Source organism: Oncorhynchus gorbuscha, linkage group LG08 (genome assembly GCF_021184085.1).
Source record: "Oncorhynchus gorbuscha isolate QuinsamMale2020 ecotype Even-year linkage group LG08, OgorEven_v1.0, whole genome shotgun sequence".
In the NCBI taxonomy this organism is placed as follows: Eukaryota; Metazoa; Chordata; class Actinopteri; order Salmoniformes; family Salmonidae; genus Oncorhynchus; species Oncorhynchus gorbuscha.
Window position 1 is genome coordinate 50587390 of NC_060180.1, and position 11782 is coordinate 50599171.

The 11782-nt window shown below is 41.9% G+C and overlaps 1 long non-coding RNA gene across 1 annotated transcript; it reads left to right on the forward strand.

Annotated features, from left to right (window-relative positions):
• Positions 1-2861: 2861 nt before the first annotated feature.
• LOC124040910 lies at positions 2862-11024 on the forward strand. Its single transcript, XR_006839819.1, has 3 exons — positions 2862-3120; positions 4269-4323; positions 8786-11024. It is a non-coding gene; the product is annotated as an uncharacterized LOC124040910 (long non-coding RNA).
• Positions 11025-11782: the final 758 nt, after the last annotated feature.

The following is an 11782-nucleotide window of genomic DNA, read 5'->3' on the forward strand; positions in this document are numbered from 1 at the left end:
TTTAAAATAGCCTTCTTTCTGTAAGTATTGTGAACAAAGTAAGCACAATGTTTGTCTCTCTTTACTCCGCAGAAAGACGGTTAAGTGGTTTAGGATTTCAAGGGGCTTTAAGACACATTAATACATTACTGGTGACTAACATTTGGAAACTCATAACGAATGACTTCATCTGTTTTTGCCTGTTTTAGGCTTTCAGTGCCACTTCGAAAAACCAGAAAAACATGAAGAACACATGCTTTGCTCCCTCTCCCGTTATGTTGTCTCGATCAAGTGAGGAATATACTGTACGTATGTGAGAAGCACAGGGCCAATGAATATGAATATGTGTTAAATGTCTCAATGTTCACTTCAATGTACTTGCTGGGGGTATCTCCCAGATGTTGTCTAGAGAAATGTTATTCTAGCCCCAGCAATGGTCTCATCATAGCACAAACCAAGCTAGGAAGTTACCAGCAAAGCAACTACATCCACACAAATGTCGAATACCTGAAAATTTGAGCTCTTTGTCAAATTGGTACATTTGCACCTGCAGGGGTGTACTATGTGCTCCCGATGACTTAATTAAGCCCTAATTGAGGCTGTCGGGGGAGTTATGAGGCCTTTTTCACATTCTTGAATTATAAATGTTTGCGAAGTGCATATGCATATTTCATTGCTTTGAATGACACAATTTGCACTTTAAAGCTCCTCTAAGAGGCCGTGTCACTGGGTTTAGTTAGTCTGTGGACGTCCCTGAACCACTGAAGAAACAGACATTTTTTTGTTGTTGAAAAATCAAAACATGCTGTGAGTGGGTGGGAGAGTCAAAGTACGTTTCACATTTATTGTGGACAGATGTTGCGTTGGACCTTTATCTCTACCTGCATCTATAGACTTTGTTTATGGAACATTTTATGAGCGGTGCCTCGTGGGACGTTTCAGGGCCAGGAGAAAAAAATGAAAAAAGGGTAATTTATCACATCTAAACTGTCAATTAGCGAGAGACGGAGTAAGTAAACGCCTCTGGCCAAGACAAACATTCTAGAACAGATTTCCTAACCGACACAAACCCTTTCAATATACATTAAACCAACTCAAAGTCATGCTTTTAATGGAGGTACTTATTAGTCCATGTCACTGCATACTGACAGCACATTTTCATGTCTGTGGACGTGTTGACTGAGTCCGTGTTTCACTCTGCTTAATACCTGGAGAATATATCTGTCCTGTCCAGACGTTTAGCATTGACATGTGTCTGTGTGCTGTGTTCTGTTATGCGCCCACATTCTTCCGTCAGGTAGGGAGATTGGAAGATGGTCCGATATGGAGTCTCAGGACTGAGCAGAGAGAACGCTCCCCTGGCCCATTTAAAGGTTGAACCTGGAGCATGTTGATGACACCACTTCATATTCCTGAAAGCACTGTGGCTGCTTTCCAAAAGCACTGGGATAAATGTAATTAACAATTATGGTCCGCCCTGCTTGACATCTCATTATTTGAGATTTCCTGATGCCCTCGCTCTCCTCTCTTTCCCTCTCTCTTTCTCTCCACTACGCAAATGTATTAGCTAGTCAAATCACACAATGGCAGTGGGGAGAGGGGTTGGGGTGAGAGACAGTCAGGCGTCTAAGGGATGTTTGTGTCTAAGTACATTTTTGGCCTGGGCTTCAGAAAAGGGGGTTGAAAGAAACAACTCCCCCACAACAAGTGGATTAGAAAAAGCCATTTGTGAGCCCTGACACTGCGGTGCCAACTGATATTTGGACATCAAAAGGGTATCCTGTGGGATGCACACATCAAACACACAGTCCAACATGGCTGGCTGCCTCAGGCGGGCCATTAGGTCCTTGTGAATGATGGATAGATGGACGGTGTCTCTGTCTCAAATTATTGACATCTAGCTTCAGCCCGCCTCATTGTGTGACTGGATGGACAAGGACTTAGTACTCAAAGTCATAGAGCTAGCTAGACATACAGTGTAGTCAAGTACACACATCCACCTTGCAAGTAAGTACATGCACAAACATAAACACCATGCACACACATCCATTTGCAAGTGTGATTAAAATGGTTTTATACAAAGCAATGATTATGCAAAAATCCTATGCTTTACTCCTATAATAATATGCTTACTTGAGTGTTATATCTCAGACTTGTATCCAATATGCATAAATGAAGTCAGGCAGTTAAAAAACACATTTTCTCTTCTTTTAACCCTCAGTGGATATAGCCTTTGTAGGAGAGTACAGAGTACACCTGAATTGACTGGAGCCCATTTGGAATCCTTCAAAAATACACACAGAGCAGCGAAAAGAGAAACTGAAAAGCCTGTGAACCGTTCCCATACTCGTTTAATGAGCCTTTCACACCAGCTGATAACTTGATGCGAGGCTACACCACTAAGATGTGTCAAGATAAAGTGCGCCCCATGTCACTCAGTCTGTGACCCAACACAGAGATCATTCAAACATTTTAATGATCTTTAGTGGAATAGCTATATCATCTAGGATCACACATCAAAGCCAAAGTATGGACGGATGATGAAACACTCTAAAACGTGTAACATTTCTAGACACTAATCATAAGAAGGCAGAAAATAGCTTGGCTCTTGTGTGAAAAGCGATGGCCAAAAAAAGGACTCTAGACGAGTTTAGTTCACACTTTGATTTTGAGACTACCCTCTTTATCAACTAAATAACTAAGTCTTTGCTCTGGTAATTGGTGTTTAAAGTCTTTCAGAAGAGCTAGGCTTTAAAGTGAAATTCCACTATAGCTCTGCCACTGTATATAATCATTACTATATTAACTGAAAGCTAGAACAAATACATTTTTATTTCTCTCGTAGACTCAGGAAGATTCCACTTCCTGTCTATTCGGTCTGCTCATAGTGAACCACAAGGTCCGGCTTTCATAGCGAATGTCCGATACCGCGAGACAAGGTAGATGGGGTGTGCCCACCAACTTGGACTAACATTTCGTCCAGAAGATTATCAGAGGGATTTTCAGTCGGAACTGATGGGAAATTCAAACGATGCCAGCTGAGAAGTGATGCCATTAGGTTACCATTGTTTTTTTTCTTCAAAACAAAATGGAAGACTTCCAATCAACCAACATCAGCTCACAAGAGGAGCTTGATTAGAGGTAACCTAATCTTGCTAGCTACCTAACTCTGAAAGCATTATCAGGCTATTAGATAACTAAACCTCTGCTTGTGTGTTGGTAGTAATGATGAATGTGTATAAATTGTCTATGGTTTATTGGTTCGTTCTCAGCTGGCTAGCAATACTGCTGCTGACTAAAGCTAGCTAACATAAACTCACCCCATTCCGTAAAAACGTGCGTAACCGCGACATTCAAACCTGGCTGCAATGAAAACGAATGGAACTGTAGTGATTGTGCTGGCATCAAAATCCGGGGTGTGAACAACATTTCGACTCAGCGTTGATTGACAATAATGTAATGGACTAACCGTATTGGAGAAAAGATGAAAAAACGGACCCCTCTGACGCTGTACCTTACATTTATCTTTTTGTGCCGTACAGCCTCTTTCCACAAGGGTTAGCCCTTCTCTCGCAGACTAAAATAATGCTTAACCATATACACTTGCAAGAAAACATAATTATTCATGATTTTTGTCTAAATTAATATAATTATTGCTAATATTAAACTAATATTTCATGACTAGGGTGCCAATTGCATTTTTTTGCACATCATTACTGCGAGGCATCATGACACTCAAAAGTCGCAACAGCTGCAGTTGACTTGTGAGGCTAACGCTAGCGCAGCCCTAAATCACTCTTCAAATTCGACACAAACCTTCAAACAGGTATGTGATGAAAGTGAATTAGTTGGACAAATTGGGTGAAAGCACCTGTTTCTTCACACAACATATTTCCCCCTTTCCAGATCACTTCGTAGCATTCGCTTTGCTCCCCACCCAACATTTTAAAAAAGACCTGACGAAGCTCATTGCCTTCTTGAATTATGCAGAGATGTACATCATGAAGGTCTCGTCATTCATTTTGTTGGAAAGGGGAGAAATTGTGCTTTACATTGATATTACAGTTGATCTGGGAGTATTACGTTTTTTTGGGTGCAAAAATAAGGTCAATTGTACGGACCAAGGCGATGTAGAAAAGTTAGTTAGTTTACGTCAGCTGGCTAACAGCAAGTTGACAATATTTATGTTGAAATGGCCTTGTTCGGTGTGATTAAACAGCCACTGCTATCCAAGATCGAGAAAATTAGCAGGGTGGTTAAATTGTGCATTGTTGTGTGTTTGGGTCCAGGTGGTACAGAATCTGATTCCACCAGCATGTGCTTTCATCTCCAGCTCTGTTGATGGTAAGTCTGCAAAATATTTACAAACTGGTGGCTAAGCTAGCTCAATATACAGTAAACATGGCATAAACATGAATTTGGGAAGTGTTTGTATGCGTTTGTGTGATGAGGTTCACAAGTGGTTAGATGTAGCCTAACGACCAGACAGAGTATGTTCCAGACCATGTAATCATATAATTTAGTCTTCCCTCTTTTTCTTTATTATCTAGAGTTCTTCCACAGAGCCCTGCTTAAATAAACCCAAAGTTTACGCTACCATCCAAAAGTTTGGGGTCACTTAGAAATGTCCTTGTTTTTGAAAGAAAATAAAAAAAATTGTCCATTTAAAAGAACATCAAATTGATCAGAAATACAGTGTAGACATTGTTAATGTTGTAAATGACTTTTGTAGCTGGAAACAGCAGGTTTTCTATGGAATATCTACATAGGCGTGCAGAGGCCCATTATCGGCAACCATCACTCCTGTGTTCCAATGACACACTGTGTTAGCTAATCCAAGTTTATCATTTTAAAAGGCTAATTGATCATTAGAAAGCCCTTTTGCAATTATGTTACAGCTGAAAACTGTTGTCCTGATTGAAGAAGCAATAAAACGGGCCTTCTTCAGACTAGTTGAGTATCTGGAGCATCAGCATTTGTGGGTTCGATTACAGGCTCAAAATGTCCAGAAACAAAGACCTTCTGAAAGTCATTATGTCACACAGCCAGGAGTGGTGGGTCAAGCGCAGAGAGCAGAGGATAATGGGGGAAACCAAACTTTATTACGGTATCCAAAAGTAACGCCAAAAACGACCAGTCTGAGATATGGCTTCCCGGTGTCGCCTCGTCACTGTTGACATTGTGACAGGACATTTGCTAGAACCACGAAGAGTCTTATCTTCCCCAGCCCACCAACACACCCAGCAAGTGCCATTAGATACCACTGCCATTCAGCAGTTACTATAAAGCCTTCTCCCTCCTCTTCCCTACAACTCTGTTTACTCTGCTGTACCACATCAAAACACACTAAGCTAGTATGTCTAACAGACAGGCACACCTTAGTTTGACGTCACTCCATTACCCGGTCAAAACTAGAGTGAATTGCCTGAATACCTACTCTGGCAGTGATATGTTGCAGGGGCCCTGTAACTGATATTGTTTGTTTATACACTCAGTGAATAGTTTATTCGGTACACCCTTCTAGCACCAGGTCAGAACCCCCTTTGGCTCCAGAACAACCTGAAGTATTGGGGGCGTGGAAACATTGCTCAGTTGGTATCAAGTGAACTAACATGTGCCGGTAAAACATTGCCCACACCATTACACCACCGCCACCAGCCTGTACAGTTGACACCAGGCCGGGTGGGGTCATGGACTCATGCTGCTTATGCCAAATCCTGACTCGGCCATCAGCATGACGCAACAGGAACCGGGATTCATAGGACCAGGTGATTTTTTTCCACTCCTCAATTGGCCAGTGTTGGTGATCGCATGCCGACTGGAGCCTCTTCTTCTCGTTTACAGTTGATAGGAGTGGATCCCGGTGTGGTCGGCCACTGCAATAGCCCATCCGTGACAGAGACCGACGAGTTGTCCTTTCCGAGATGATGTTCTGCACACCACTGTTGTACTGCATCGTTGTTTGTCTGTTTGTGTCCCACCTCTTAGCTTGTACGATTCGTGCAATTCTACTTCGACCTCTCATGAACAAGCTGTTTTCACCCACAGGACTTCCGCTAACTGGATGTGTTTTGTTTGTCGCACCATTCTCAGGAAACCAAAGAGACTGTCATCCGTGAAAGCCAAGAAGGCCAGCCGTTTCTGAGATACGAGAACCGGCCCGCTTGACACTGGCGATCATAACAAAGTCACTTAGCTCTCTCGTTTTGCCCATTCTAACGTTCAGTCGAATAGTAGCTGAATGCCTTGAAACCTGTCTGCCTGCTTTATATAGCAAGACACGGCCAAGTGACTCACTGTCTGTAGTAGTAATCAAATAATGCCATGTTATTCCTTTGTATTCAAAATGTCTTACTGTTTTTTTGTACAGAGAAAGGTCTCACTTTGAACAACTACTGTTTTTTACAAACTGTAATGACATGTTTTGATGTTACAGATATCTCTATTAATTGTCTGATTCACAGAACTAACCGTCTAATGCCATTTCCTTACTAGGGGATGGAACCACTACAGTACCAGAATTCCACAGGATATTTTCTCCTTTATTCTGTAGGTTCTATACTTCTAGTTCTGCCTGGCCTAGTAGAATAATATATCTAAGATGAACCATGCAGAACTATAAGTATGCAATCTACAGCTGAAAGTATTGTATTTTGTACTTTTATGGAAATAAAAGTGAAACTAGGAATTAGTTTCACCTGGCTCAGGCTTGTGGTGTAGAACCGCCATAAAATAAATATGGATATTTTCTATCAATCTGCAAAATTGTTCTGCCTGTATGGATTTACAGAATTTTTGTACAGTGCATTTGGAAAGTATTCAGAGCACTTCTCTTCCCCTCATCAATCTACACACAATACTTTAAAAAAAAAAAACATTTTTGCAAATGTATTAAAATAAACATAAATACCTTATATAAATAAGTATTCAGACCCTTTGCTATGAGACTTAAGCTTGAGCTCCTGTTTCCATTGATCATCCTTGAGATGTTTCTACAACTTGATTGGAGTCCACCTGTGGTAAATTCAATTGATTAGACACATCAGTCAATATAAGGTCCAACCGTTGACAGTGCATGTCAGAGCAAAAACCAAGCCATGAGGTCAATGGAACTGTCCGTAGAGCTCCGAGACAGGATTGTGTTGAGGCACAGATATGGGGAAGGGTACCAAAACATGTCTGCAGCATTGAAGATCCCCAAGAACACAGTGGCCTCCATCATTCTTAAACGGAACAAGTTTGGAACCACCAAGACTCTTCCTACAGCTGGCCGCCTGGCCAAACTGAGCAATCGGGGGAGAAGGGGCTTGGTGGGCTGCACATGACAGCCCACCTAAAGGACTCTCAGACCATGAGAAACAAGATTCTCTGGTCTGATGAAACCAAGATTGAACACTTCACGTCTGCAGGAAACCTGGCACCATCCCTACGGTGAAGTATGGTGGTGGCAGCATCATGCTTTGGGAATGTTTTTCAGCAGCAGGGACTGGGATACTAGTCAGGATTGAGAGAAAGATGAACAGAGAAAAGTACAGAGAGATCCTTGATAAAAACTTTCTCCAGAGTGCTCAGGACCTCAGACTGGGTCAAAGGTTCACCTTCCAACAGGACATACCTGAAAATAGCTTTGCAGTGACACTCCTGATCCAACCTGATAGAGCTTGAGAGGATCTGCAGAGATGAATGGGAGAAACTCCCCAAATGCAGGTGTGCCAAGCTTGTAGAGTCATAACCAAGAAGACTGAGACTGAGTTCAGTTTTCTTTTTTTAATACATTTTACAAAATTCTAAAATTCTGATTTTTCTGATGGGGTATTGTGTGTAGATTGATGAGCAAAAAAATTATTCAATACATTTTAGAACAAGGCTGTAATGTAACAAAATGTAGAAAAAGACAAGGGATCTGAGTACTTTCTGAATGCACTGTACACGAGCTGTACAGGGCTCAGTAGCATCAAACTGACATTCCGATATATCCAAATATATGTCAAGGGCAGTGCCGCCATTGTATATAAGAATTTGTTCTTAACTGACTTGCCTTATTTAAATAAAGGCTCTATTTAAAAAAAACACTAATGTTGACTCAAAAAGACAACTGGGTATTCAACAAGAATGTTACATGGTAAAAGTAACATACACAAAAGATACAGTATGAACAGAGTGCAATTTGCTTATTTTTTCTTTATTTAACTATGCAAGTCAGTTAAGAACAAATTCTTATTTTCAATGACAGCCTAGGAACAGTGGGCTAACTGAACTGCCTTATTCAGGTGTAGAACGACAGATTTGTACCTTGTCAGCTTGTGAATTTGACTTTGGGGATTTGATCTTGCAACCTTTCGGTTACTAGTCCAACGCTCTAACCACTAGGCTACGCTGCCACTGTGTCCCATGTGTAGTAAAGTATAGAGAACATGTGATCAGCAGAGGATGGGAGAGGTGGTCATGATGAAATTGCCATTTACAAATACACATACAGTATGATCAGTGTAGTAAAGTTCAGTGAAAGCTTGTACAGCTGTGTCACTTAGGAGCAGCTGTTGTGTTGTGTCTGAGGTGTAAAGTGCAGACATCTGCTTATCTGCAAATGATGAGAGGGGTGTTGTCATGTTCATACTGCCATTCAGCTCGCCTTGAGTCATCTACTGCTTGTAATCCAGCATAATGTCCAATTAATCTAGAGAGGGATACAGTTCACTGGACACTTTCTTTACTTTACGGACTTTATCGTCCCTATGGCGACATTTGTTGCTGTCACGCCCTGATCTGTTTCACCTGTCCTTGTGCTTGTCTCCCCCCTCTCCAGGTGTCGCCCATCTTCCCCATTATCCCATGGGTACGTATACCTGTGTTCTGTGTTTGTCTGTGGCCAGTTCGTCTTGTTTGTCAAGTCAACCAGTTTGGTTCTCTGTTTGTCAAGTTTCGCAGCTCCTGCTTTTCTCGTGTCTCTCTTTTCTCGTCCTCCTGGTTTTGACCATTGCCTGTCCTGACTCTGAGCCCGCCTGCCTGACCGCTCTGCCTGCCCCTGACCCTGAGCCTGCCTGCCGTCCGGTGCCTTTGCCCCTACTCTGGCTTACCGATCCCTGCCTGCCTTGACCTGTCGTTTGCCTATCCCTGTTGTTGTAATAAACATTGTTACTTCAACACAGTCTGCACTTGGGTCTTACCGAAAACCTGATAGTTGCAGTATCATGTCCACGTTTATATGTGTGTTTAAACACAGTAGAAAACAAATTGACAATATAAAATTAATATCAGTTACATACCAACAAAAAGAGAGTAGACTGTCGGCCTTACTGGATCGATAGCAACATTAGCTCGAGCTGTTTAGGAGGGATATCACACCTGGCACAAATGATTGTCTAGTTCTGTTTTTCCTGCTGGGGGGTGCCCTATACCTGCTCCCAGAGGGGAGTAGTTAAAAGTCAGCATACAGGGTCTGGCTTGGATCTAAAAGGATTTTGTGAGCCTTGCTGAGGGCCCTGACCTTAAAGATCTCATCCAAGCCAGTTCTGCTCCAATGACACACACAGGCAAATAAATTGTGTTCTCTCCATCTAGAATCCACTCCAGGAAGAAGCACCGGCACCACACAACACAGTAATGTCTGTAAGAAAAATAATAATATAAAATATATAAATGATCATCTATTCTACATTTAGAACCATATCGAGGCTGAAATGTGTCGTAGCCCTCAACATTTGAACAGTGGTCAGGCAGTACACATGTACCTAGATAGGCAGCACGACAGTAGCTACAGCCATGTTTAGGCAAACATTTTCTAGTAAAACCAGATCATCAGTTTCAGAGATGTACAACAGTAAGTGGTTGTATTACTGTTTCCTCTCACTGTTAATAAACTTAGCTAGCTAGCTTGCTGGATAGCCAATAATATTGATTGACATCTGTTCATGACCTTAACTTTATATTGCATCATGCCTCTCAATTTGTGAGATTGAAATGCGTCCACTGTCATAATCATTGAATGTCACCATGCAGCTAGCGAAGGGAACATCAAAATACATTGTGTTGATGAGACGAATCACTTGACTGTGGTCTGGTCAAGTCTTTCACATTTTCCTAAGAGGATTTGCGTTGTGTCCGCCTCCCTTTCAAAAAATGTTGCATTGGGAGAGAGACAGGGCCAGAGCCCGAAGCACCGCCCCACACCAAGTTGTAATCTTTCAGAGAAGACAGAAAAAATGTCTCACCTTGAACAGTTATCAATGATTCCGCCAATAGAAACTTTGCTGAAAGACGTCCAATAGCTCTATCGAACAAAGACAACTATATCGACATGCGCACAAATGTACATTGTGATCAGCATAACATTGAGGCTTATATTTACCAAACGCTATTATCCTGAATGACTTACAGGAGCAATTAGGGTTAAGTGCCTTTCTCAAGGGCACATCTGCTGATTTTCCCCGAGTCGATGATTCAAACCAGCACCCTTTTGGTTACTGGGCCAACACTCCTAACCGCTAGGTTACCTGCCGCCACCTGATAGTTTGACGCACGAAGCCCACACCCGCCCTCTTTGTGGGAAACATATCTCACTGACCTAGAAATGCATTGGCCATGTTCAAAACAAACCCAGGTTCCCCAGGGTGACAATTCCCTCTTTCACAAGTTGTTCCTGAAAAAAAATAAATCAGATCAAATCAACGTTTATTGGTCACGTACACAATCCAAAATGTATTTTCAATACTGTTGCAAAACTAACTACATTGAACACAAATATATTGTCACGCCCTGACATTAGAGCTTTTTATGTCTCTATTTTGGTTTAGTCAGGGTGTGATTTGGGTGGGAATTCTATGTTCCTTTTTCTATGTTTTTGTATTTCTTTGTTTTGGCCGGGTATGATTCTCAATTAGGGACAGCTGTCTATCATTGTCTCTGATTAGGAACCATAATTAGGTAGCTTTTTCCCACAGGACTTTTGTGGGTAGTTAATTTCTCTTTAGTGTTTTGCACCATTCAGGACTGTTTCGGTTATTCCCTTTGTTATTAGTGTTCAGTTTTAATAAAGTAAGAATGAACACTTACCACGCTGTGCATTGGTCCGATGATGCCTCATCTTCCATCGACGAATACCATTACATATAAATGCAACAATTTCAAAGATTTTACTGATTTACAGTTCATATAAAGAAATCTGTCAACTGAAATATATTCATTAGGCCCTAATCTATGGATTTCACATGACTGGGAATACAGATATGCATCTGCTGGTCACATATATCTTTTAAAAAGGGTAGGGGCGTGGATACCAGTCAGTATCTGGTGTGACCACCAATTGCCTCATGCATCTCCTTCACATGGAGTTGATCAGGCTGATTGTGGCCTGTGGAATGTTGACCCCCTGCTCTTCAATAGCTGTGTGAAGCTGCTGGATATTGTCTGGAACTGGAACACGCTGCTGTACTCGTCTATCCAGAGCATCCCAAACATGCTTAATGGGTGACATGTCTGGTGAGTATGTAGGCCATTGAAGAACTGGGACATTTTCAGCTTCCAGGAATTGTGTACAGATCCTTGCGACATGGGGACGTACATTATCATGCTGAAACATGAGGTGATGGCAGCTGATGAATGGCAGGACAAGGATCTCGGTCTTGTCATGGTAGCTCTGTGCATTCAAATTCTCATTGATAAAATGCAGTTGTGATCGTTGTCCGTAGCTTATGCCTGCCCATACCATAACCCCACCACCACCATGGGGCACTCTATTCACAATCCGCAAACTGCTCGCTCACACAACACCATATACGCTGTCTGCCATAAGGAAGTGGATGGC